General features: G+C 43.6%; 3 long non-coding RNA genes across 7 annotated transcripts; 2 read left to right on the top strand and 1 right to left on the bottom strand.

Moving 5' to 3' along the window:
* Nucleotides 1–87: 87 nt before the first annotated feature.
* LOC126989467 (uncharacterized) lies at nt 88–27,148 on the bottom strand. The gene is made up of 3 exons (XR_007743302.1): nt 26,864–27,148; nt 1,298–1,534; nt 88–232 (listed from the first exon to the last, which is right to left on the bottom strand). It is a non-coding gene; the product is annotated as an uncharacterized LOC126989467 (long non-coding RNA).
* LOC126989466 (uncharacterized) lies at nt 7,501–11,288 on the top strand. 3 transcript variants are annotated; one of them, XR_007743301.1, is made up of 8 exons: nt 9,127–9,279; nt 9,342–9,401; nt 9,530–9,661; nt 9,786–10,103; nt 10,356–10,669; nt 10,796–10,857; nt 11,048–11,111; nt 11,174–11,288. It is a non-coding gene; the product is annotated as an uncharacterized LOC126989466 (long non-coding RNA). The 3 variants fall into 3 exon arrangements; XR_007743299.1 differs by lacking the exons at nt 9,127–9,279; nt 9,342–9,401; nt 10,796–10,857 and adding an exon at nt 7,501–8,895 and having other exon boundaries at nt 9,598–9,661; nt 11,048–11,288; XR_007743300.1 differs by lacking the exons at nt 9,127–9,279; nt 9,342–9,401; nt 9,530–9,661; nt 10,796–10,857 and adding an exon at nt 7,504–8,895 and having other exon boundaries at nt 11,048–11,288.
* Nucleotides 21,728–26,835, top strand: LOC126989468 (uncharacterized). 3 transcript variants are annotated; one of them, XR_007743304.1, is made up of 3 exons: nt 21,728–21,783; nt 26,047–26,451; nt 26,680–26,835. It is a non-coding gene; the product is annotated as an uncharacterized LOC126989468 (long non-coding RNA). The 3 variants fall into 3 exon arrangements; XR_007743305.1 differs by lacking the exon at nt 21,728–21,783 and adding an exon at nt 24,432–24,487 and having other exon boundaries at nt 26,047–26,223; XR_007743303.1 differs by lacking the exon at nt 21,728–21,783 and adding an exon at nt 24,432–24,487.
* Nucleotides 27,149–27,917: the final 769 nt, after the last annotated feature.

The following is a 27,917-nucleotide window of genomic DNA, read 5'->3' as shown; positions in this document are numbered from 1 at the left end:
GTTATGGCACTGAATTTTTTCTTTGGCACAAATATGATGAAGGAGTTGCACTGTACTATAGTGCATGGTCTGGCACTGATCCTCACAGCAGTGGCAGGCTGCTCCTGCTGGTCCTGGCCCCTCAGGCTACTGCCCGGCCCTGCAGCCTCCACTGCAACAGAAGCCAGCAGCAGTGAGGACGCAGCACGGCACCCACCTCAGACCCTCGCTGCTGCATCAGCACCAGGGGTGGCTGTTGGGACAAAGATCACAGCCTCATAGAAACATGCTTCAAACTGAATACCAAAAGCATCTACAAATTCCATAAAATGTAGCAGAGCACAACACAGTTACTGGTTTTCAACCCCAATATTGTGACAACTGCATCAAAGAAACTGAGGCAAAATAGACCCAGAGCAGTGAACTAGCTGCCCTTGACAACCTGGAGGCAACCATGCAGCAGGCAGCTGAAAAGCACCTTGTGGATATGGGAAGCAGAAAACAGAGACAGAACAATGCTGCAGAACAGCCACCACAGAAAAGGGCATTAAGGAAGGGAAAGAACAAAGCAGGGAAGTGTGCAGAGTGCCATCACTTTGAGAGAAAGAACAACAAGATATCGTGGATCAAAAACAAACAAACAAAAAATAAGATAAAACCAGACATGTTTAAACATGAAAGAATCAAATCGTCACCAACAAGATTAAAGGAGACAGACCTCCATGACTACTAGAAGGCCTCTGGCTCAATAAAGAGACAAAATAATGCAAGCACTTGTGCTGTACAAAGTCCACAGCAAAACAATGGATGCAACAAACACTTGCCAAAACAACAAGACATTAACAAATATTGGGGAGAGAGAGAGAGAGAGAGAGAGAGAGAGAGAGAGAGAGAGAGAGAGAGAGAGAGAGAGAGAGAGAGAGAGAGAGAGAGAGAGAGAGAGAGAGAGAGAGAGAGAGAGAGAGAGAGAGACACGGCTCAACAAGCTATTTAAGCCGATCACTTTCCTCACTATGGAAAAACTACAAAATGAACACACTGGCTTCATAAACCACAAACCCAAACTAGCAAAAGCTGTTGTTTTATCGCCACCTTCATCAACAAACTCCCTGTCATGTTTTTGACTTTGGGAAGTTGAAAAAAGCCGTCTCATTTTGGTAATCTTCCGGTCATGGGCAGAAGAGTTGAGAAAGGCGACTTTGAGGACACGCACACCCCACACAGAAGGACAAAGGCAACTCTGCCCAAAGGTGTGCACCGCACCATGGCGGAAAACTGGCTGAGGAAAATATCCGGAAATACACGAAAAATGGCTTACCAGGCAGACTGTTACGGGGGTGAAGACTTGCTGACAGTGTGCTGACTGTGGTTATGGTGTGCTGATGATGGGCTGACAGTGTGCTGATGTTCTGACGATGTGCTGACAGTGCTGATGATGGGCTGACAGTGTGCTGATGACAGGGTGACAGTGTGCTGATGACGTGGTGACAGTCTGCTGATAATGTGCTGCCAGTATGTTGACAGTGTGCTGACGAAGGACTTCTCTCACCACAGTCTGTCAGGGAAACAAAACAACACTTGCACATCACAATGGAGGTGAGTAAACAGTAAAGGAGATGAGTCAAGGGACTGGAGAAGAGGAAGGAGTTAACGTGATGAGTAAAGAGCAGAGGAGATGAGTAATATGTACATATATATATATATATATATATATATATATATATATATATATATATATATATATATATATATATATATATATATATATATATATATTTTTTTTTTACATTGCGGCCTATTGCACCGGTAGGCTTCTTCCCGGTGGATCCTGATGGTCGGTCCAAGGCTTCTTTCCGGTAGGTCCTGATGATCGGCCCAGCCCGTTCTGGCGCAGGCGAGTGTTTATAGTGGCGCCATCTTGCATTGGCTCATGCTGCCCTCCCAGAGCTCATCTTTGATCCTAGAATCTAGAGTCCGGGTTGATAGGTGGACTTCTGGACAGCATGTGGGTAGTTTTAAGCCACTCAGCGGCGGCTGAAAAGGGCATCAAGGAAGGGAAAGAGCAGAGCAGGGAAGTGTGCAGAGCGTCACCGCTTTGAGAGAAAGGACAACAAGATAGCGTGGATCAAAAAAAAAAAAAAAAATAAATAAATAAATAAATAAATAAATAAATAAAACAAAACCGGACATGTTTAAACACAAAAGAATCAAATTGTCACCAACAAGATTAAAGAAGACATAAACTCTGAAAACAAACAACCACGGAGACAAATAAACATACACATACACCCTTCTGGTCATCTTACTCTCCTCCATTCGCTCCACGTGGCCAAACCACTTTAAAGTCTGTCGCTTCACTTCTTCCACCACTCCACACTTCTTCCCTTCACCCCTGTGACACATTCCAAAATGCTCGTACACACTCCACAGAGTCGTGGCACAGGGATGGTGTCATGCAATGACCCCACCTCGACCAAAAGCTCTTCCGCTTTCATGAACATGTCGTGGAAATGATTCTCCGCATCTGCTCTGAACTTGGCAAAAATGGTCTTGATGCCACGAATCGTGGCACAGGCTGACACTAGGTCGCCATCTTTTCTCTGAAAAGTTCGACTCGGCTCGAGAGTATGCGCCAAAAGCCGCCAATATACACTCCACTACAACCAGTCCAACGATAAAGCGGGGAACACGTATGGCGATGAGAAGAAGCCCAGCGTTGGCGTCAAGTTCTTCCTCTAGAAAAACAGCGATGACAGGCAGAAATTCAATGAAAACCAGCACTGCGTCATGCCTCTCAGTCCACCTGGTGGGGCATAGGGGAACAAGCTTTTTGCGCTTGGCCTAGGTGAGGTTGACAACCTCTGTGAAGCGGAGAGAGCATATTCGAAGAATGAACGAAGTTGTACACCTCGGTCAGTGTTTGAAGAGCAATCTTCACTTCCTTGACGTCACACGCCTTCGTCAGTACTAGATTCTGCCGGTGGTTAAAGCAGTGGATTGGCTTGGCCAGGGTGTACTTCTTCATGAGTACTGCGGCACACCCTTTGAATTTTCCCATCATGGCACTTGCTCCATCGAAACCAAGTCCCCTGCACTTGATCATGTCCAATCCGAGGTCTTCAACGGTGCGCAAAAGGAGCCAGGCTAAACCTTTACCGGTGAGGTCATAGGCGTGCACAAAGGCAAGGAAGTCTTCCTTTTATTTCCTCTTCGAAGTGCCGAATGATGATAGTGGTCTGCACTAAAACTCACTTTCTGCTTGCATGTGAGGAATGAGGTCACAGATTTTTTCCTAGGCCTTTAAATCTTGCTCTATAATATTCAATATACGATTCCGTCACTGAAATACTGGAAATAAAAAAAATTCTGAGCTCTCCAGAAATGCAACAGAAAGGTTACAGTTTTCGTTTTGACTCTCCTAGAAAGTGGACATATTAGCAGATGGGGGGGGTCGTCCGACCCACCCCCTGGGTACGGTGTACTACAGCCCTGTACGAGTATATAGATTGTTAGATGAGTGCGGGGCCCATAAGTGCGCGGGGCCCTGGGCACGTGCCTGTTGTGCAATGGCCCTGCAGGAGTGAAAAATTACATCAGACACTGAAAAAAAAAAAATCATGCCTGAGCATCCCGTCCACCTCCGCATAGTAAAGCCCAAGGAGCCTATGGAGGAGGATTTTTTTAAAGTTTGGAGGACAGCGTCCAGAGCTATCTAGTGGCGGCCGGCTTCGCTCCCCAGCTCTCTAGCTTTTTAGGGGTATCTGAGATATATTTTATGTTTTCTCAATTCCTGAGTGTTTCAAATATTTTAGTTATCCTAATATTTTTTTCGGGGGGGGGCCCGGGCCATCTGGTTTCCCACTTCCATATCCGCGCCTGCATATGCCTACAGCCGACGACACATTCCGTATTATAGTTGCAGCACATTATAAGCGAGACAGTTCTGTACCCACTATCCGCATACACTCGAGATTTTCGGGGGGGGGGAGGGGCGGAGATTTTTTTTTTTTTGGGGGGGGGCCATTTTGTGCAAATCCTCTTGGAGGCTTTGCCTGTCTTCGTCAGTGAGAACCAAGTTACCAATCTTTGTGTCATCTGCAAATTTACTAATGCAATTTTTTAGTCCAACATCCACATCGTTGATGTAAATAATGAAGAGCACTGGGCCACGAACCGAGCCCTGAGGGACGCCACTAGTGATCGGCGCCCACTCTGAGTTAAATCCGTCAATCACCACTCTTGTTGTCTGTTGCTCAACCAATTCGCGATCCATTGGTTTACTTGACCGTCAATACCTATGTGCTTTAATTTATAAAGTAATTTATGATGTGGGACTTTATCAAATGCTTTCTGGAAATCAAGATAGACTACGTCCAGTGATTTGGTTACGTCATGAACTGAGAAGAGGTCGTTATAAAAGGTCAATAGGTTTGATAGGCACGATCTTTTGTTACGGAAGCCATGTTGTGAATCCCCAATTAATGAGTGGCTTTCAAGGTAACTCACAATTTTGTCTCTAATTATGCTCTTGAGCAGCTTACCTACAACTGAAGTTAGACTAATGGGCCTGTAATTACCTGGTATTTTTCTGTCTCCCTTATTAAAAATTGGTGTCACGTTGGCCTTTTTGCAATCTGAAGGGACGATGTCTTGTCGCAAGAACATCTTAAAAAGTTGTGAGGGAGGAGAATTTCAATCTTTGTTTCTTTAAGCAGTATAGGATATATTCGTCGGGTCCGGGACTTTTATTTGTTTTAAGGGATTCGAGACCTTTAATGACTTCATCAGTAGTTATTACAAAGTCTGGCAATGCATGCTCCAGATTTACGTTAGCACTGTTGTCGTCACTGGTGTTGGTGGTAGTGGTGGGAAGACTGCTTGTATTAAACACCGAGGAAAAGTAATTGTTTAAGAGGTTTGCAATGTGTTGGCTGTCAGACACTTGTGCACCGTCACTGTTTGTTAAAGGTCCAATTCCAGCCTTCCTATTTTTTATATACCTGAAGAAGGGTTTCGGATTATTTTTACAGTTGGCTGCAATGTTTTCTTCATATCTACACTTTGCCTGACATATCAATCTTTTCACTCACCGCCTGGCTTCATGATAAAGTCTAATGTTTTCGGGCGTGCTTTGTTCTTTCTTTAGCCTGCGCAGCAATTTTCTCTCCTTAATCGAGTGTTTAATTTCGCTATTATTCCAAGGTGGGCTTTTATTAGTGTTACTTCGCTTCTCACACATTGGGACAAAAGTGTTCTGCTGAGTGAGTAAATAATCTTTAAAGTTTAGCCAGGCTTCCTCTACGTTGTCGTCACCTGTATTATTTGTCGGACTTCTACGAAATTACCTCTTGAAATTTAGCAGCTTTTCTTTATTTTCAGTCACTGTTGATTGAGCTCTGATATCGACGCACACTAATCTATGATCGCAAGAACCAAGGTGTTCTCCTACCGTGACATGACTGACTAGATTATCTTGGATCACTATAACAAGGTCAAGTATGTTATTTTGTCGAGTTGGTTAAGAAACCATTTGGCTTCGGTAATTTTCTTTTAAAAATTCGATCATTCTATGTGACTCGCCTTCTGTGCCTGACAGTGTCACCCAGTCGATATGGGGGAGATTAAAGTGTCCTAATATCAGGGAGTCGCTGTTATTAAGTGACTGCCTTAACCCGTACAGTGTCGTCTTTTGTCATCGGAGTCATGCCAGGTTGCACTTTTTTCGTATTTTTTTATTTGCCCTAAAAGTGTAGAACAAATTACAAATTATTTGATATTATATATATATATATATATATATATATATATATATATATATATATATATATATATATATATATATATATATATATATATATATATATATATATATATATATATATATATATATATATATATATATATATATATATATATATATATATATATGCGAGGAATGGAACCCTAGATTGTTCGTTGTCTTATTTTTCTGTGTCTCAGAGCTAACGGTGTCATACCAGAAAAGGGAAATTTATCTTTAAATTTTTTTAGAGCCTATGTACTTTCCATTATAAGCACTTCTCACAACCCTAAAGCGTAAGTAATGTATAAGTACTGCTTTACTCATAAAAACCTCAAAAAATAAACAGGAATTGTAAGTACAAGAAAATGATTGGATGCGCATCAGGCAACACCACTCACTTCAAGGCCGTCTCTACTACAACCGTAGTTCACAAAGTTCAAGAAAACACAATGATGCTTCCGACGATAAGTTTTCATTTCCGATTACTCTGAACCATAATTTACAATTCCACATGCCTTATTGTGGGGTTCTTGAAAGGTCTGGACTTCCGAAAATCCCGTAAATTTTCAGCAATAAAAAAATATAAAATAGAATATCTGAAAATTGAGTTATCAGACTCGCAGCCCTTCTAGTCCATTATTATTTAAATATCTGACCAATCACATTTCTCAAAGGGTAAGCAAAACCCAGATAAACCTGCTCTTAAGTTTATTGAAAACAACAAAGAAACTCACTGGAAATTAAGAATAATTAATTAACACCAAGCACACAGCAACCAAGTAGCTATCCTAAACATCCTGGCAAATGGTTACTTAGCTGTAGGTGGAGAAGGGGGAAACCACACCTGGTCTTCCTCGTGGTCCTTTCGGCCTGGAGTCCTTCTGTCCTCTTCTCGTTCCTCACTGCAACGTGCCGTGCCCTCCTTCCTCCCACGGGTTTCCCTTGACCTGAGTATACAATCACTCTGGAATTGTGGATACTAGAAGGCAGGAAAACCCCACGATGGAGAACGTGGCGTGGGAGGGGGCGAGGGACGTCAGCTCATGGTGGAGTCTCGGAGGAAGATGATGGGTGCGGCGGCGGCCCACAATGCTCAGCCGGGCTCCGCAGTCAAGATGCCAGCTCTCGCCATACAAACATCTCGTTTTTCTGTGCAACACTTACGCTAAAACGCCCTAACGGCTATGGAATTGTTATTTATTAATAACCTAACACATGCACTTGGTCATAGTGGGTCATGCATCCCACACATAGCTCAGCATTGGCAGTAATAACGAAATGATTTGAAAAGCCTCTGTTTCCCGCCTGATCTGTGACTCTTCCCGCTCTCTCAATCAAAATGGCGGGGACTCCCACGGTACTTTTCCACAGGCCACTCCCTGAATAAAGAAATCATGACACTTACTGATTATAGAATCAAGGAACAATTACCTAGAAAAAAGTAACTTACCTTCTTGTATAATGATTTTTGTTGGAATGCAGACAAATGTACAGAAAGGCCCTTTAACATCCATTTAAAAATACGAAGACTTGTCAAATTCTTCCTCTTTACTGTCAATGAATAATGTTACATACACGAACAAAAATAAAGGGCGTATAAGCCCTCAAAAGAGCTGGCGTATATATACGTACTAAACACTTCCCTAAGAGGTACGTATATGTACGTACTAAACACTGTACAGGTTAAAACGCTGTACATTTCGACATCTTCTTAGAGTGATTACCCCGGAGGCCTGTAGGTGACAGATATATTTAGATTGACTTTTGCAATGTTTACTCGCACGCTCAAATGTTCAACGTTAGTCTCTTGGTGTTCTGTCAGTGGGTTGCAAAAAGTTTTTGATGTAAAGGGCGACGCCACCACCTCTAGTGTTAACACAATCTTTTTTGAAGAGTGTAGCCATGTAGTAATTCACTTTATTATGGCCTTCCTAATATCTGCTGAAGAAATTACAACTTGTCATGAACAGAGCTGCAAGGCTAATAAAGGCTCTGCCCCTCGTGAGAGAGTAACACTTGCACTTATAGACTTGCAATGGCTACCCATTAAGGCACGAATAGTCTACAAAAAATGTGTCTTGACTTACCAAGCAAAGCGACTTGGTAAACCTGGATATATGAGAAATTTACTGCAAGAATTTCATTCGACACCGCCATGTCAGTGACACAGTGCAGAACAGCACAGACTCTATGAGCCAAGGGTCAACCTGGAACTGGGTTTCATAGCATTTCAGAAGAGTGCCCCGCGGCTTTATAATGAGTTACCCGGGGATGTTAACCCGTAGCGTACCGCCCTATGTGATACAAAAGTGGCCCCCAGTACCGCACTGGGAGTAATTTTTTTTATTGGCTAAATCCCTTCAAAATGACCCCAGTACAATGGCGTAGTAAGGGGGGGGGGCGGGGGAGGCGGTCGCCCCCGGGTGACAGCTTGAAGGGGGTGCCATGATACAGGCTCAGGTCTAATGGCTAAATTCAGTGACGTAGCTAAGGGAAGGGGTGCTGGGGTCATATAAGAAGATACCCCCCCAGGCCCCCAACAAAGGGACCTGCTGCCCCCCCCAAATGGTCCATTTGGGAGCCCCCTTTTGTTGCCATACTCATTTGTAGAAGCTAGTGTGTGGGGGGAACCCCACAAGGAGACAAGACCCCCGGGCCCCCGCCCCCCAGATCTCCAGCCATGCCGGCATATATAATATCGCTGTGGATAATGATGGAGTTTTGATTACCCAGCTCCTGCCACGCGTGAGTGACGGCGCCTTGTGTTTCATATGAGTGTAGCAGATGAATTGCTTTGCTTGTAGCAGAGATGCTATTTACTATACAAAACATATTTTTGCATAATGTTGAAGCTAAAAAACTGTACTCTATCATGTGATGTTAAAAACCTGAATGTAAATGTTTGTTGTAGCATGAATCTCGCTGAACAGTATCATAGGTAGGTGAGAGGGGAGACGCCTAAGTGTTTGTTGTAGCATGAATCTCGCTGAACAGTATCGTAGGTAGGTGAGAGGGGAGACGCCTGAGTGTTTGTTGTAGCATGAATCTCGCTGAACAGTATCGTAGGTAGGTGAGAGGGGAGACGCCTAAGTGTTTGTTGTAGCATGAATCTCGCTGAACAGTATCGTAGGTAGGTGAGAGGGGAGACGCCTAAGTGTTTGTTGTAGCATGAATCTCGCTGAACGGTATCGTAGGTAGGTGAGAGGGAAGACGCCTAAGTGTTTGTTGTAGCATGAATCTCGCTGAACGGTATCGTAGGTATGTGAGAGGTGAGACTCCTAAGTGTTTGTTGTAGCATGAATCTCGCTGAACGGTATCGTAGGTAGGTGAGAGGGAAGACGCCTAAGTGTTTGTTGTAGCATGAATCTCGCTGAACGGTATCGTAGGTAGGTGAGAGGGTAGACGCCTAAGTGTTTGTTGTAGCATGAATCTCGCTGAACGGTATCGTAGGTAGGTGAGAGGGGAGACGCCTAAGTGTTTGTTGTAGCATGAATCTCGCTGAACGGTATCGTAGGTAGGTGAGAGGGGAGACGCTTGTGTTTGTTGTAGCATGAATCTCGCTGAACGGTATCGTGGGTAGGTGAGAGGGGAGACCCCTAAGTGTTTGTTGTAGCATGAATCTCGCTGAACGGTATCGTAGGTAGGCGAGAGGGGAGACGCCTAAGTGTTTGTTGTAGCATGAATCTCGCTGAACAGTATCGTAGGTAGGTGAGAGGTAAGACGCCTAAGTGTTTGTTGTAGCATGAATCTCGCTGAACGGTATCGTAGGTAGGTGAGAGGGGAGACGCCTAAGTGTTTGTTGTAGCATGAATCTCGCTGAACGGTATCGTAGGTAGGTGAGAGGGGAGACGCCTAAGTGTTTGTTGTAGCATGAATCTCGCTGAACAGTATCGTAGGTAGGTGAGAGGAGACGCCTGTGTTTGTTGTAGCATGAATCTCGCTGAACAGTATCGTAGGTAGGTGAGAGGGTAGACACCTAAGTGTTTGTTGTAGCATGAATCTCGCTGAACAGTATCGTAGGTAGGTGAGAGGGGAGACGCCTGTGTTTGTTGTAGCATGAATCTCGCTGAACAGTATCGTAGGTAGGTGAGAGGGGAGACGCCTAAGTGTTTGTTGTAGCATGAATCTCGCTGAACAGTATCGTAGGTAGGTGAGAGGGGAGACGCCTAAGTGTTTGTTGTAGCATGAATCTCGCTGAACAGTATCGTAGGTAGGTGAGAGGGGAGACGCCTAAGTGTTTGTTGTAGCATGAATCTCGCTGAACAGTATCGTAGGTAGGTGAGAGGGGAGACGCCTAAGTGTTTGTTGTAGCATGAATCTCGCTGAACAGTATCGTAGGTAGGTGAGAGGGAGACGCCTAAGTGTTTGTTGTAGCATGAATCTCGCTGAACAGTATCGTAGGTAGGTGAGAGGGAGACCCCTAAGTGTTTGTTGTAGCATGAATCTCGCTGAACAGTATCGTAGGTAGGTGAGAGGAGACGCCTAAGTGTTTGTTGTAGCCTGAATCTCGCTGATCAGTATCTTTGGTTTGTGAGTTGGGAGACGCCTAAGTGTTTGTTGTAGCATGAATCTCGCTGAACAGTATCGTAGGTAGGTGAGAGGGGAGACGCCTGTGTTTGTTGTAGCATGAATCTCGCTGAACAGTATCGTAGGTAGGTGAGAGGGGAGACGCCTAAGTGTTTGTTGTAGCATGAATCTCGCTGAACAGTATCGTAGGTAGGTGAGAGGGGAGACGCCTGTGTTTGTTGTAGCATGAATCTCGCTGAACAGTATCGTAGGTAGGTGAGAGGGGAGACGCCTGTGTTTGTTGTAGCATGAATCTCGCTGAACAGTATCGTAGGTAGGTGAGAGGGGAGACGCCTAAGTGTTTGTTGTAGCATGAATCTCGCTGAACAGTATCGTAGGTAGGTGAGAGGAGACGCCTAAGTGTTTGTTGTATCATGAATCTCGATGAACGGTATCGTAGGTAGGTGAGAAGGGAGACGCCTAAGTGTTTGTTGTAGCATGAATCTCGCTGAACAGTATCGTAGGTAGGTGAGAGGGGAGACGCCTGTGTTTGTTGTAGCATGAATCTCGCTGAACAGTATCGTAGGTAGGTGAGATGGGAGACGCCTAAGTGTTTGTTGTAGCATGAATCTCGCAGAACAGTATCGTAGGTAGGTGAGAGGAGACGCCTAAGTGTTTGTTGTAGCATGAATCTCCCTGAACGGTATCGTTGGTAGGTGAGAGTGGAGACGCCTAAGTGTTTGTTGTAGCATGAATCTCGCTGAACAGTATCGTAGGTAGGTGAGAGGGGAGACGCCTAAGTGTTTGTTGTAGCATGAATCTCGCTGAACAGTATCGTAGGTAGGTGAGAGGGGAGACGCCTGTGTTTGTTGTAGCATGAATCTCGCTGAACAGTATCGTAGGTAGGTGAGAGGGGAGACGCCTAAGTGTTTGTTGTAGCATGAATCTCGCTGAACAGTATCGTAGGTAGGTGAAAGGGGGGACGCCTGTGTTTGTTGTAGCATGAATCTCGTTGAACAGTATCGTATGTAGGTGATAGGGGTGACGCCTAAGTGTTTGTTGTAGCATGAATCTCGCTGAACAGTATCGTGGGTAGGTGAGAGGAGAGACCTTTGTTTGTTGTAGCATGAATCTCGCTGAACAGTATCGTAGGTAGGTAGGAGAGAGGAGACCTATTGTTTTGTTTTATGATATATAATGTATATGAATACAATGGTGTGTAAAAAATGCATTATTTATTTCGTTTTCTGTAATTATTGGTTTGAAAGTGCTGCCAACATTATTATGACCTGCGGATTGGTCCCTCATATCTGTCCCGGGGATGGGAAGCTAATGGGGAGGCTTGTCCATACCCCAGTCCCGCGTATGGGCATGGGGACGGGTAGGGAGTGGGGAAGACTAACACTATGGCCATAACACCAAGGGAGAAATCCCAGGCCACCAGTGTTATCAAGACCAAGATCAAGATCATAGATACAACGAACACTGCTTTTATTCACGTGGTATGCTCTCCCTACGGGAACGTAACTCATCCCAAAACGTAACTTCTCCTAAATCTGAATTCTTCTGCAAGGTGAACACCTATCTCGAACGCTTTGGGGTGTTTTCAGCAGGTGTTTTGGGAGAACAGTGTTGCCACTCACGCCATAGCTACTTGGTGCGACGAGCGGGAAATTTAAAAATCCTAAAAAAAAGTTCCATGACAATCCGTATAAAACCGGAACCGTACTATTTGAGGGACTATATATATATATATATATATATATATATATATATATATATATATATATATATATATATATATATATATATATATATATATATATATATATATATATATATATATATATATATATATATATATATATATATATATATATATATATATATATATATATATATATATATATATATATATATATATATAGATCGGTATATAAAGAAGGAATAACATGTAAATCAGTTATACAGGAAAAGTATCTTAAAGGATGTTAAACTATGGTTTCATTTCACATTGCCAAGTTTAATCCAAGAAAATGGCCTCATAAGACTGAAACAAATAACAAGTGGAAACAAACAAGGATTATTGCAATAAAAATCATTTAAATAAAAAACATCAATTTGAATAACAAATCTGATTTAATTCATGTAAATCAATTTTTTTTTTTTTTTTTTAGAAAAATCATGATTTATTCCATCCCTGCCACTCAACCCGAGAACGTCGGCAGACCCTTTTCAGGGCTTTCCGGAGTCGTGGCTGTGGTATGGTGGACCCTAAACAGGGCTCGTCATAAAACACCTAATTCGGGGTAATTGTAGGTGGTGGTGGCATAGAACATGCGTGGTGGACAGCAGAGCGACTTATTTCTGCGAGGAGGTATTTCTCGCAACTCCGGCCTGCATAGTAGACCACCCCTGCAGCCGCTCTGTCCTGCCATGCACTGCGTATTTCTGCCGGCCAACACCGCATGCCGAATAAATTTAAACTAGTCAAACCTAACCTAACATAACCTACTTAATGGGGGGGCTTGGTCCCCCTGACCCCCTTAACAGGGGACTATGCCCCCCCTGACCCACCTTCTATTTTCCAGAAGTCACTTGTTACTACACTGCATTCAGGGACCAAAAAAGAATCCACATTGTAAGTATTACCTTTGCCAGAGGTGGCTACCCTCTCGTGAATATTATCTCCTCCTCTTGGCGTGCCCAAACCACCTCAACCTCCTCACTCGGCACTGGACTCAGCTTCTATTTGGCCTGCCTGGTGGGCGGCAACCTGGCACCTCCACCCTAACACCCAGAGGCTCACCTTCCCCCATCTCTTCACGTGCCCAAACCCAACGTATACAGCAAGCTGCGCCTTGAGATCAGAAGTAGGAGCAACATCAACAGTAGCCCAAGATGCAAAAATAAAAATCATGTTTACTAAACACATACTAAAAGAGAATAGAAATGAACGGATGAAAGAGATCTTCATGCAGGAATATGAGAAGGGAGAGACTACATGGATAAAGAACCTGAAAGTATATATGCAAAACATGAACTTGACACTTACTGGAGAAATGGCTACCAAGGAAAGAGTGAGCGATGTCCATATGATGACTGTGACAAGGAAACATTACAAAATTTTCTTTTAGAATGTACAGGATATGAAGATATAAGAAGAAAATTTTACTTACAACTAACTTCTCATAACACAGAAAAAATAATAGCAGAATCACTACTTTTTGGTGAACAAAGAATCAAAGATATACAAGAAAGAAAAGAATATATTAAAACTATCTGGAAAACAAGACACAGAAAAACACAGGAACTGCAGCACAACTAAAGAAACAGCCTAGTGGGAGCCGATGCCAAGGCCTATCTCAGGCCTACAACTGAACTGAACCACCTCAAGATCCAAACTCCAGCCCTGTCCTCAGCTCAGGGGTAAAAATGTAGCAGGAGTAGACGTATTATTTTCAGGACACAAAATATGCCCAAACCAGCAAAAAACTACTTTTAGGAGGGTACATATATCAGGAATACTACAGTTCCCTGTAGCACACTCCGTCTATGTGAGTGAGCGTGTGAGGTTTCTCTATCTCTCAAGTGTCACAAATTACTTTTAAACTAAACCAATCCCGATTTGTAACCTAACGGCTAACGGGGGGCTTTGCCCTCTCTCAACCCCCCCCAACCTATCCTGACCAAACCTAACATACCTAACAGCTAACTGGGGGGGGTGGGGTTCGACCCCCCCACCCTAACCTGACAACACACACATCTAGGCATTACTCAGTCGTGTCGTCCTCACTTTCTCGGCCCCTAACTCAGTGTGTGCCGAGTCGTGAGGGGGGGATTGATTGCACTTCAGTTACGTATGTTGTTATTCCAATTTGAACATATTTTCTAGACCATTTTCGATGCTCAATAGATCAATCTGAATACACTGAGGTATGAACAATATAGAATATATGCCCCTTGTGCTTCACAGACCAAGCCTACTCCTCCTACACACTACCCAAGTTAGGTTAGGCAAAACCCTGACTACTTCTCCTTATTTCCAATATTTCCAGTCTGGCAGGATGGTTCCCTGTAGCCTTGACGCCTCCCAGCCGGCCATCACATCCTCCAAGTGCTCCATTAACCCTTTCATTGCTAAACGCTTGCAGCGGGCGTTAGGCATATTTGCTGGTGCCGCTAAACGCTCGCTGCGACCTCCAGCCACACACAAATCTCCCGCGTATGAGAGTGTTCCAACGCTAATTCTCACAACACAGGATTACCAATTGAGTGAGTTCTTCACTAAACTTGGTGGAAAATCATGTCAACCCAGCGCGGAAAATCTACGGACGAGCAACTGGTGGATGTTAATTGTCGACCAGTATAGCAACATTTTTGCATAGCTTCACCTATCACATGACTGATATTTTGACCAAATAGTTTAAAATTTTGCAGTTGGCAATACTGCCCTGGCAGCACCCCATCATCAAGAGATCTACAGCAGTTGCCTTATGGCTGACCGTCGCACACGTATAAATGTACGTCTTCACAGGCAACACTCCCTGAACGTGCCTGTACTTTCGCAGGAGAGGCTCACATTACTGAATCATATAGATCTTGGCCTCCTCTTTCCAATGGTGTTTTTGTTTTTTTAGCTATGATGAATAGTTTTTGAGATACAGCGGTTAAAAGAGCGAGCACTAGCGTCACTTGCTGGTGGAGCTAAAAGCTCGCTGTGAGCGCCAGTCGCACTCACAGCAAAAAACATCCCCTGAATGTGCCTGTACGTTCACAGGAGAGGCTTACATAACCGAATCTTATAGATCTTGGCTGCTTCTTTCAAATGGTGTTTTTGTTTTGTAACTGTGACGAATAGTTTTTGACATATAGCGGTTAAAGGAGATCCCCTTCCCCCGCTGGGGTGCCCAAGAGCGCCTGAGGGGATAGTCTCATTGCGAGCGCTTAGCAATGAAAGGGTTAAGGCCAATATCTGAGTGCCAGGAAGCAAAACTGATCCACCTTGTGAGGCATGACTGTTTCTCCTCATTTCTACTCTTTATACCGTGATGTGCCACCTGCAGCAGCTTCCCAGACCACTAATAATTAGGGGTGGGCAGGTACCAGTACCAGATTGCTTGGTACCAGTACCAGATTGCTCGGATTTATTTACTGGATTTATTGATAATTCTTCATGTCCGATTCTTTTTTTTTTAGGCTACTAATAAATATTGTTATTGTTATTAGACTATGATCGAGTACATCCATAATAACTATACATGCTATTTTTTTATCGAAAAAATAAATATTCGCTTCATTCAAAGAGAGAGAGAGAGAGAGAGAGAGGATGTAATGTGTATATTATAACATACATGTGAATGTGTGAATGTATGTCGCAACGCCATGGCATAGCCGCCTGGGAGGATGTTTATTAACACGTCAGGGCATAAGTTGTGCTTAGGAAGTGTTCCTTGCCATGAGAACGGTGCTTATTCAGCAAGCCTGCTGCACCGGGCCGCTCCTGTACCGAGAGAAGCCGGCAGAATATAGCGGGCGGCGGGCGAGAGCAGAGGACGAAGGAGTGCCACGGTCACCATCTTCACATTTTTATGGTATCCACATGCATGTAGCTGACACAACACTAATTATATTAATACACCACTTGTTGATGACATTTCAGGTGTTTTAACGTGCTTTGTGTGCCTCCGTGTGGAGCCATCTCTAGTTTCCCTTAGTCTGTTTAATTTTATTCAAGTGTAGAGGGATGTTTAATATTTTTCCTGAATTGTGAACATTGTTTGCATTTTGAGTGTAGTCATTTAATTTATTTTCTCCTTGCTTGTGTTTTTATCATGCCAAGTATTCACTCATTATTCTTTTCCCTCTTTTTAATGCGTTTTGGAAGCATCTGAGGCGAGTGAGCACACACTTAGCGGTGATACTTTTTCCTTTTACCATATTTTTCCTCATGAAGCCTTATTTTCCTAATGCCTTTTTTTTAAATGGCAGGTCAATCTGATACAGAGATAGAAATTTTGGCCAAGGAGTTCCAGAAGTTGATGCAGGAGTTGGATGCGACCGCCGAGGATGACAATTCCCATGTCCTAAGGAGCGGGTCAACTCATGACAGAGTTCCTCCTCCTCCTCCTTCTTCTCTCCCGCATGATAACAAAGGTAATATCTTAACTAACCAAGAATCCACAATGGCTACTAACACTATTAAACTTCTGCCGACTACGGCATCAGTCAGAGCTTTCGCAGGCAATGAACCGGATTACAGTGCGAGAGACTTCATCCTGCAATGCGAGGATGTTATGAACAACTCATTTGTGTCAGAACCGGGTGATAAAATCTCCTTCATTAGGTCTAGATTAAAGCCGGGAACAGAAGCATCAGCTCTTATGTACACCAGCGCGTTCATGGAACCGCAACAAACCAAAGATTATGCCCAGTTTCGGTCACATTTTCTGGAGTCTTTTGGGGAAGATGTTAGGCACAGCCTCGTCAAAGGTGTTAATGTAGCTGTGACCAAATTGATTTCAGCTGTGGAGAGTAAAGGGCTTTTAGCCGGACAAGTAGACGCCTATCGGTTGTCTACTGATTTGGGCTCATATTTGAGAGCTGGTGGCTGGACAGAGGGAGATAATATGTCTCTATCTAATCTTCTCAAATTTTTGGAATTTTTTGTATACATGGCTGTCATCAAGGGCCAGTTTCGAAAAAGTTCTTTATCCCTAGCCTACGGCCCCACTGACAAGTTGCACGATTTCGTGCTGATAATCAAGACAAAAATTAAGGAGAAAGACGGGGCGCCAGTTCCCACTGTAGCCTCTGTCGACCAGAAAGCCGCTAATGTTAGCGCGTCCTCATCGGTGGTGGCGTCCGCCACCGAAAAGCCTAAGCGCCACTGTTCGTACTGTCAGCGCGACGGTCATACGGTCATACGGTTGATTGTGTAAAACGTCAGCGGGATCGCAAGGCTAAAAGGGAGAGGGGAAGCTCGCCGATGTCTGTCAAATCTGCTTCTCAGAAGACCCCGGCCGCTATATTCTGCCGGCTACTCTCAGTACAGGAGCGGCCCGGTGCAGCAGGCTTGCTGAATAAGCACCGTTCTCATGGCAAGGAACACTTCCTAAGCACAACCTATGCCCTGACGTGTTAATAAACATCCTCCTAGGTGGCTATGCCATGGCGTTGCGACATACATTCACACATTCACATGTATGTTATAATATACACATTACAAGTACAACAGAAGAAACATCCTAATTGAGGGCAGAAATAAATGAGAGAAAAAAGTCTACTGTGTGTGTGTGTGTGTGTGACACAAACACACACACACACACACACAGTGGACTTTTTACTCTCATTTATTTCTGCCCTCAATTAGGATGTTTCTTCTGTTGTACTCTCTCTCTCTCTCTCTCTCTCTCTCTCTCTCTCTCTGAATGAAGTGAATATTTATTTTTTCGATAAAAAAAAAATAGCATGTATAGATATTATGGAAGTACTCGATCATAGTCTAATAACAATAACGATATATATTAGCAACCTGAAAAAGAATCGGACATGAAGAATTATCTAGTAAATCCAATAAATAAATCCAATGATAAAATAATGGAGACGGGAGCTATGATGGAAACGAAAAGCAGGACAAAATGGTGGGAACTTGGAAAGACGGTCAGCGAGGCAGAGACTCAGCAACGAGCACAACATTCAAGGCTTATCGTCTCAACAGGGCCCATACTGCACAGCGACTGGCAAGGCCGCGCGCCCCCAAGCGTCACCAAGATCCAAACGGTACCGGCACTAGCAGTAATGGTCAGTGCCAAGTGATCATGAGTTTTCCCGGCACTGGATACTGGTACCGGGTGCCGGCTGAATCGATTCTTCTCGGCACCTGGTACCAGTACCGGGTGCCGAGAAGAATCAATTCAGCTGTGATGGAATGTTTGTGTGTGTTTGTGTGTGTGTGTGTGTGTGTGTGACTGGCTCAAGGTCACTACTCGGCTGACCTTACAATGACTATAGAACGTTTTCACTTTGTTTCGGACTTGATTTCGTTCGTGTCACACGCCCAAATTCACTTTCCATGTGGGTCGACGTCACCCCTGGGGGCATATTGGCCTGGGAGAGGCTAGGCTGACTCACAAGTCGACGCTCTGACCCATATGAGTGTATAGATGCGCACAGGTGCGTCCTTTCAATTGCAATTAATTACGGTAATTTGCAAACACGTCTGACGCGTCAACGGTATATGATTGCAAATCGCTTTTAACGTGTGAGACGCGTCAGCGGTACTCTACAGGTTAAGAACAGTGGCAGTCTGGCAATCTTCAAGAAAGCGCTGAAGACTCACTTATTCACTAAATCCTTCGACTTTACAAACGTGAGGATCAGGGTTGCAGTAAAGGAAATAATTGAAACATATACTCCTATTTTTCAAGGAAGTACTTCACATACACACATATATCATCCACAGTCTTTTCTGATACTTTGATTTGAAGCTGCTGTCATTTTTCTTTGAGCAATTTCAGTGAGGACATGTCCAAAACAGGACATGATCTGGTTAGACTGTTAAGAGACTAGAGAGTTGTGGTGTGGTGCTGGCCATGGCTGGCTGGCTGGCTGCAGCTGGTCAGTCTTAGGACTGGCTCAGACAGCCAGCCAGGTTACTTATCACGATGTAATATGATACAAGGTTACTCCAACATGTGTTTTAAACTAATGTAGACAATATTGAGGTTTACGTTCATTTAATTATTTTCATTTATAAAAAAATATAAAAAAATCAATCTATATTAAAAAATCTGATTTAAATTAAAAAAAATCATTTTTTTTTATTAAAAAAAATCAACAACCCTGGTGAAGATTGAGGACAACTTTAGGTGCTAATGTTACTGCTGTAATGTTGGCGGCCCTGTGGAGCGCTGCTGCAGCGGCAGACCGGGGCCTAAACCTCATCACCGGTGAACGGAAACAGGTAAACTTGACATGGGTAAGCTTGGGTGTGATTCTGGAATATTACCAAGCTGTCACTTCAGCCACAAAAAGCTTGAAACAGGCAAACTTGACATGGGTAAGCTTGGGTGTGATTCTGGAATAATACCAATCTGTCACCTCAGCCACAAAAAGCTTGAAACAGGTAAACTTGACATGGTAAGCTTGAGTGTGATTCTGGAATATTACCAATCTGTCACCTCAGCCACAAAAAGCTTGAAACAGGTAAACTTGACATGGTAAGCTTGGGTGTGATTCTGGAATATTACCAATCTGTCACCTCAGCAACAAAAAGCTTGAAACAGGTAAACATGACATGGGTAAGCTTGGGTGTGATTCTGGAATATTACCAATCTGTCACCTCAGCAACAAAAAGCTTGAAACAGGTAAATTTGACATGGGTAAGCTTGGGTGTGATTCTGGAATATTACCAATCTGTCACCTCAGCCACAAAAAGCTTGAAACAGGTAAACTTGACATGGGTAAGCTTGGGTGTGATTCTGGAATATTACCAAACTGTCACCTCGGTAAATCTTAAGAAGTACACTCCACCCCCTCCAACACCCCAGCCCTCCTACCCCGCCAAGACAAGCCTGGGGACCTGTGGAGAACCGGGGTTTTGGGGGGGGAGAAGCCCAAATCACTGAAAAATGGGCTTCCAAAATTTCCCTAGAAAAATCCCTAAAACAGGGAAAATTCCATAGTCTCAAAAGTAGGGAAAGTCCCTAACGCATACTCTTGTAGTCTATTGCAATATGACCTAGCATTCGGTCTGTTGACGAATGTCAGGCGTGTCATTGGATGGTGGGCATAGTGGCCCTCCCCACCCCACCCGCACTGCGTAATTTCTGACAGGCCACGCCACATGTCAAATATATTTAAACTACTCCAACCGAACTTTACGACCTGCTAATGAGGAGGGCTTCGCCCCCCTCGACCAACATGTATATGTGACTTCTTTCTGCGAAGAAGTATTTCTCGCAACACCGGTTGCACCATCGTCGCGGCTGCCACCACAGGAGGCTGCACTTTTGTCAATATTATCCCATATTTTCAATAATAAATAGTCCCTGAATTGGATTTTGAAAGCGTTTCCATGGTTGTTGATCATTTGTAGAAAAGATATATAAATAGCTAGTGTTGTTTCATAAGGTAGGTAATGGATTGAAATACTGGCACGGTACTACAACTATTCTTAACCCATCAGTTAGCTTCATCAATCCTTGTAGGGAACCGTTGTTTTGGTGGTGGAAGGCCAAATCACTGAAAAATGGGCTTCCAAAATGTCCCTAAAAAATCAAATATAGGGAAAATTCCCTAGTCTAAAGTAAGGAAAGTCCCTAACGTATACTCTTGTAATTTATTCCAATATAACCAACCAGCTGCCACAGCGGGTCTGTTGACGAGTGTCGGGCGCGTAATTGGATGGTCACTGTAGTGGAACCCCCCCACCCCCCACCGCCGCCGCCCCAATCCGTCTAATTGAGCAACTCTTGGGAAATGTCATGTTTCATAAAAACATATAGTACAATACTGACGGTTAGCCCATCCACTTCTTGTAAGTTGATGGTAGATCATTGTTACCGAGTAGTTTGGGGTACAAAATGCAACAGATTTGTGACAGCTGTCATATATGACCCGTTAGTGACCTAACAATTGCTACGTATCACCCTGGCCTCCATTTTACTTAAGCTATGAGTACGCGCGTCGAACAATATCCGGTTGGTTTCTGACACGTGACAAGCTTCATGCGACCGCTATTCACAAAACGCACATATGTCACACGCCCGGGTCATTATTCGATTCAATTTTTGGATAGTAATCGGTCCTTTTGTCTAACTACATGCATACCAATAAAGAGGTTAAATAGTCAGTCAACACTTACCGAGAGGTGAAGTACAATGATATATTGAGTGAGAGAGTGAGACTCTGGTCCATCCATCATGGCGGCGCGATGAAAACTGACTGAAAACATGCCTACGTGGCGCTGCTTGCGCGATTCAACCCGCATAGTAATACATCCTGAATATAGTCGTTTAAAATTATAAAATACAAATACTTGCGCCATTATGTGCTTTAATATAGCGAAGAAAATAACGTAGAACTCATAAAGACCGTTTTATGTCCGAAATCATAAGGATCCATGCGCGTACTGACTTGGGAACTATATAGTTTGTATGGTGCACTGCAAGGCAGGTACGAGGCTCAGTCTGTGCATAGAGGCGCTCGTGAAACAATAACAATGGACTTAGAAAATCCAAGCACCCATCTTTATAATTAACGAGGCTTGCCCCCTGGCCCCTCCCCAAGGTAAAACGTATACGAAAATGCATTTTAATTAAAATTCTCTCACGTGCTAATTTACTACGAATATTGGTTTGGAGTGGTGCTTCCTAACATTAACCCTGAAATAATACCAAGCTGTCACCTCAGCTACAAAAAGCTTGGAACAGGTAACCTTGACATGGGTAAGTTTGGGTGTGATTCTGGAATAATACCAAGCTGTCACCTCAGCCACAAAAAGCTTGAAACAGGTTAACTTGACATGGGTAAGCTTGGGTGTGATTCTGGAATATTACCAATCTGTCACCTCAGCCACAAAAAGCTTGAAACAGGTAAACTTAACATGGGTAAGCTTGGGTGTGATTCTGGAATATTACCAATCTGTTACCTCGGTAAATCTTAAGAAGTACACTCCACCCCCTCCAACACCCCAGCCCCCCTACCTCACCAAGACAAGCCTGGGGACCTGTGGGGAACCGGGGTTTTGGGGGGGGAAGCCCAAATCACTGAAAAATGGACTTCCAAAATTTCCCTAGAAAAATCCCTAAAACAGGGAAAATTCCATAGTCTCAAAAGTAGGGAAAGTCCCTAACGCATACTCTTGTAGTCTATTGCAATATGACCTAGCATTCGGTCTGTTGACGAATGTAAGGCGTGTCATTGGATGGTGGGCATAGTGGCCCCCCCCACCCCACCCGCGCTGCGTAATTTCTGACGGGCCACACCGCATGTCAAATATATTTAAACTACTCCAACCGAACTTTACGACCTGCTAATGAGGAGGGCTTCGCCCCCCTCGACCCACATGTATATGCGACTTCTTTCTGCAAAGAGGTATTTCTCGCAACACCAGTTGCACCATCGTCGCGGCTGCCACCACAGGAGGCTGCACTTTTGTCAATATTATCCCATATTTTCAATAATAAATAGTCCTTGAATTGGATTTCGAAAGCATTTCCATGGTTGCTGAACATCTGTAGAAAAGATATATAAATAGCTAGTGTTGTTTCATAAGGTAGGTAATGGATTGAAATACTGGCACGGTACTAAAACTATTCTTAACCCATCAGTTAGCTTCATCAATCCTTGTAGGGAACCGTTGTTTTGGTGGTGGAAGGCCAAATCACTGAAAAATGGGCTTCCAAAATGTCCCTAAAAAATCAAATATAGGGAAAATTCCCTAGTCTAAAGTAAGGAAAATCCCTAACGTATACTCTTGTAATTTATTCCAATATAACCTACCAGCCGCCGCAGCGGATCTGTTGACGAGTGTCGGGCGCGTAATTAGATGGTCACTGTAGTGGAACCCCCCCACCCCCCCACCGCCACCGCCCCAATCCGTATAATTGAGCAACTCTTGGGAAATGTCATATTTCATAAAAACATATGGTACAATACTGACGGTTAACCCATCCACTTCTTGTAAGTTGATGGTAGATCATTGTTACCGAGAAGTTTGGGGTACAAAATGCAACAGATTTGTGACAGCTGTCATATATGACCCGTTAGTGACCTAACGATTGCTACGTATCACCCTGGCCTCCATTCTACTTAAACTATGAGTATGCGCGTCGAACAATATCCGGTTGGTTTCTGACACGTGACAAGCTTCATGCGACCGCTATTCACAAAACGCACATATGTCACACGCCCGGGTCATTATTCGATTCAATTTTGGATAGTAATCGGTCCTTTTGTCTAACTACATGCATACCAATAAAGAGGTTAAATAGTCAGTCAACACTTACTGAGAGGTGAAGTACAATGATATATTGAGTGAGAGAGTGAGACTCTGGTCCATCCATCATGGCGGCGCGATGAAAACTGACTGAAAACATGCCTACGTGGCGCTGCTTGCGCGATTCAACCCGCATAGTAATACATCCTGAATATGAGGCCGTGCGAGCGAAAACGTACAAAGCGCCATCTGGCCAAAAATGCGATTTTGTGGTATAACACTATTTTGACCCTTCCTTTATAAGCGAGGAATGTCGGTTTAAAACTGCAGTGGAAATAGGCCTGGAGTCCTTCAAAATAACCCTACATTATCACCTACGCAGTTGAAAGATAAGAAAGCAGTCGCGAGCGAAAATGTACAGAGCATCACTGCAAACGTGCAAGCTTTTCCGTCTAGCGCGTAGTGCAAACTCTTTATTGTTTATTAGTATATTTTACGTTTTGTAACTTCCTTCATGTTCCGGATTATTATGAATATCATGAACTGTGTATGACATATTAAAAATAATTAATATTGCACATCATGGATGTTTTTGAAAACCTATATATATTTATTTTTTTATGAGTACATGCCAATATTCTACATACCTTCATTTTGGTCAAAACCAATGAAGTTATGATAATTTAAACATTGCAAAACTCATATAGTCGTTTAAAATTATAAAATACAAATACTTGCGCCATTATGTGCTTTAATATAGCGAAGAAAATAACGTAGAACTCATAAAGACCGTTTTATGTCCGAAATCATAAGGATCCATGCGCGTACTGACTTGGGAACTATATAGTTTGTATGGTGCACTGCAAGGCAGGTACGAGGCTCAGTCTGTGCATAGAGGCGCTCGTGAAACAATAACAATGGACTTAGAAAATCCAAGCACCCAACTTTATAATTAACGAGGCTTGCCCCCCTGGCCCCTCCCCAAGGTAAAACGTACACGAAAATGCATTTTAATTAAAATTCTCTCACGTGCTAATTTACTACGAATATTGGTTTGGAGTGGTGCTCCCTAAGATTAACCCTGAAATAATACCAAGCTGTCACCTCAGCCACAAAAAGCTTGAAACAGGTAAACTTGACATGGGTAAGTTTGGGTGTGATTCTGGAATAATACCAGCTGTCCTCAGCCACAAAAAACTGAAAAACAGGTTAACTTGTTGGGTGTGATTCTGGAATAATACCAAGCTGTCACCTCAGCCACAAAAAGCTTGAAACAGGTTAACTTGACATGGGTAAGCTTGGGTGTGATTCTGGAATAATACCAGGTATTATTCTAGTGTTTGCCCATACTCACCCCTCGCAACCAAAATTGGCTAGGGGGCCATTGAGACTTCGGGGAATGCGGTGGTAAACATGAAATGCGTCGCAAATGCATAGTTTTTGAGTTATGAGGGGCTGAATAATACCCTAGATGTAGGGAAATTAGCTACAATTACTTAGATGTAGGGAAATTTCATACATTCCGGGTTTTTTTTACAACGTACGGAAACCACGCAAGGTAATTATTGAAAATCACTCCGCACCTCGAAAATACGATATTACGCCTCCATATTGTACTTAAGGGCATATTATACATACGGACGATGTGTTTACATGGCGACGCCATTGCAATATGAGCAGCGTTGCCAATGATCCAGTTAGCAATGATACGCTAGGTGAGACCAGGTCCACCACGCATGGTTATTTATTATTATTATTTTTTTTTTTAACACGCACCTTTACCTAATACTATTTCCAATGGTACGCTAGGTTAGCGATGGTACGCTTAGTTAGCCATTAGCCCACGCATGTGAGACCAGGTCCACCACGCGTGGTTATTTTTTTTTTAGAACACGCACCTTTAAGAGGGGGGGGTCCAGGGGGGGCACAGCCCCCCCTTGGTTAGCAGGGGGGTCGTTAAGTTCGGTTGGAGTAGTTTAAATATGCTCCCCCACCCAAATACCCCGAGTTCACGCAGGTCCCCCAAGATCGTTGGGGGAAGGGGATTAATTCGGCTTCTTTACCTTTAAGTACTTTTCTTTTTTTACTATGATTATATGGAGGCGTATTATCGTATTCTGGAAGCGCGGAGTCAATATCCACAATCACCTTGTATACTGGGAATACGAGCCCGTGAAGCTGATTCAAAATCCGGTCAGTAATGATTCACGTGTTCGAACAGCTCGGGAAAGAGGTTCGAGAGCCTGCACTTCCTGCACAAGCCGTAGTATTGTTAAAGGCGCGGTGTTGGATGGATCCCGGCTAGCCGTTGGTTTTACTTGTGTCAGTGATAAACAATGAAGATACACTGTGTTTGGTGCCACGGACTCTACTTGGAGGACAGAAACCTTGCGATGAGGTGACAACGTACTAGAGAGAGGGCATGAGTGTGGTGGAGGCGTTTATGTGAGCACAGATGGCTGCCGGTGCCACGCCAGATGGTGAGGTGAGCATCGTTTGGTGGGTTCACTACGCTTCTCTCCCAAAACAAGCTTGGGGATCCGCTGAGTGCGTGGTTTCCGTATGGGAAACACTAAATTCATCGCAAACGCTTATTTTAGTGGTGATGGGAGGAAAAATTCCCTAAATTTAGGGAATTTCCCTAGATCTAGGGAGTTTCTATCCCCCCCACACTAAAAAAAATACGCGAATGCGACGGATTTTGTGTCCCCCACCCGAAACCCCGCATTCCCACCAGGTCCCCAGGCTTGTATGGGGGGGAGGGGGGAGTATGGGCAAACACTAGAATTTTACCTAATACCAAGCTGTCACCTCAGCCACAAAAAACTTGAAACAGGTAAACTTGACATGGGTAAGCTTGGGTGTGATTCTGGAATAATACCAAGCTGTCACCTCAGCCACAAAAAGCTTGAAACAGGTAAACTTGACATGGGTAAGCTTGGGTGTGATTCTGGAATAATACCAAGCTGTCACCTCAGCCACAAAAAGCTTGAAACAGGTAAACTTGACATGGGTAAGCTTGGGTGTGATTCTGTAATAATACCAAACTGTCACCTCAGACACAAAAAGCTTGAAACAGGTAAACTTGACATGGGTAAGCTTGGGTGTGATTCTGTAATAATACCAAGCTGTCACCTCAGCCACAAAAAGCTTGAAACAGGTAATCTTGGGTGTGATTCTGGAATAATACCAAGCTGTCACCTCAGCCACAAAAAGCTTGAAACAGGTAAACTTGACATGGGTAAGCTTGGGTGTGATTCTGTAATAATACCAAGCTGTCACCTCAGCCACAAAAAGTTTGAAACAGGTAAACCTGACATGGGTAAGCTTGGGTGTGAATCTGGAATAATACCAAGCTGTCACCTCAGCCACAAAAAGCTTGAAATAGGTAAACTTGATATGGGTAAGCTTGGGTGTGATTCTGGAATATTACCAAGCTGTCACCTCAGCCACAAAAAGCTTGAAACAGGTAAGCTTGGGTGTGATTCTGGAATAATACCAAGCTGTCACCTCAGCCACAAAAAGCTTGAAACAGGTAAACTTGACATGGGTAAGCTTGGGTGTGATTCTGGAGTAATACTGACCCATCACCTGAATCTCCCCCAAAAAGCTTGTAATAGGTAAGCTTGTAATGATAACCTTGTAATACGCACTGGATGGGTGTGGGGGCACTGTGTGGGCGTGGGGGCACTGTGTGGGCGTGGAGGCGTGGGCGGTGTGGCAAACTTCGCAGCGTTGCTCTGTTTTCTTCCGTTGATCTTGACCTTGATCTTGATGTCACAGGACAGAATTAAGACCTAATGCCATAACCAACGTATCCTATAAACTGTTTATGATTGATTGATTGATTGATTGATTGATAGTTTATTGTTGCAGGTAAACAACAAGGGAGAAGGGAGGAACATGCCATCCCAACCCCCAGGCAGGACAGTGTGATTATTCCGTAACAGTAAAAGACACTATTGAAGAACATTTATAGTCCGGCAAATCTTAAGTGGCGGCTCTGACGTAGACAGCCCGCTAGACCTTGTTGCCACGTCTCCGGCTGACCTCGCACACCGTGCCTCTCTACGCCCTTTCTCTCTCTCTCTCTCTCTCTCTGTGTGTGTGTGTGTGTGTGTGTGCGCGAGAAAAGTGGGGGTGTACTCGATTCGGGAGTATGGTGCACGACAATGCATAATAATATGAATATGAATATGAATGATAATAATAATAATGATAATAATAATAATAATAATAATAATAATAATAATAATAATAATAATAATAATGATAAACCTCTTTAAAAACAACGCACCAAGACTCTTTACCCCTTAGGTGGTATGGAAATAAGGTCAAAGTGTAATATTTTACTGATCTTAGCGACCACTCCTTCCCCACTCCCTGGCCATCCCCAGCGGAACCTCACCATTCACCTGCATATGACTCACATCAGAATTTGCTTGACGGTCCTGGCATTCCATATATAGGTACAATCTCCATATTTTATCATAATTATGCCATATAACTGACATTGTATGGCAGATGGCAGACACACACCAAAAAATGGCAGAAATGCGATAATTAAAGGAGGCAGAGCAACTGGCAACTGCGGTGTGATGGGTTGAGTTGAACTGACAACGCCGCGGTGGCAACGCTGCCAAGTGTTGTACAAATTTCTTTGTATTCACTCACAGATAGAGAATCAATCATAAAAACCATATTTGT

This window comes from Eriocheir sinensis, unplaced genomic scaffold, assembly GCF_024679095.1.
Source record: "Eriocheir sinensis breed Jianghai 21 unplaced genomic scaffold, ASM2467909v1 Scaffold1182, whole genome shotgun sequence".
NCBI lineage: Eukaryota > Metazoa > Arthropoda > Malacostraca > Decapoda > Varunidae > Eriocheir > Eriocheir sinensis.
This window is presented reverse-complemented; position numbering and strand designations above follow the sequence as displayed.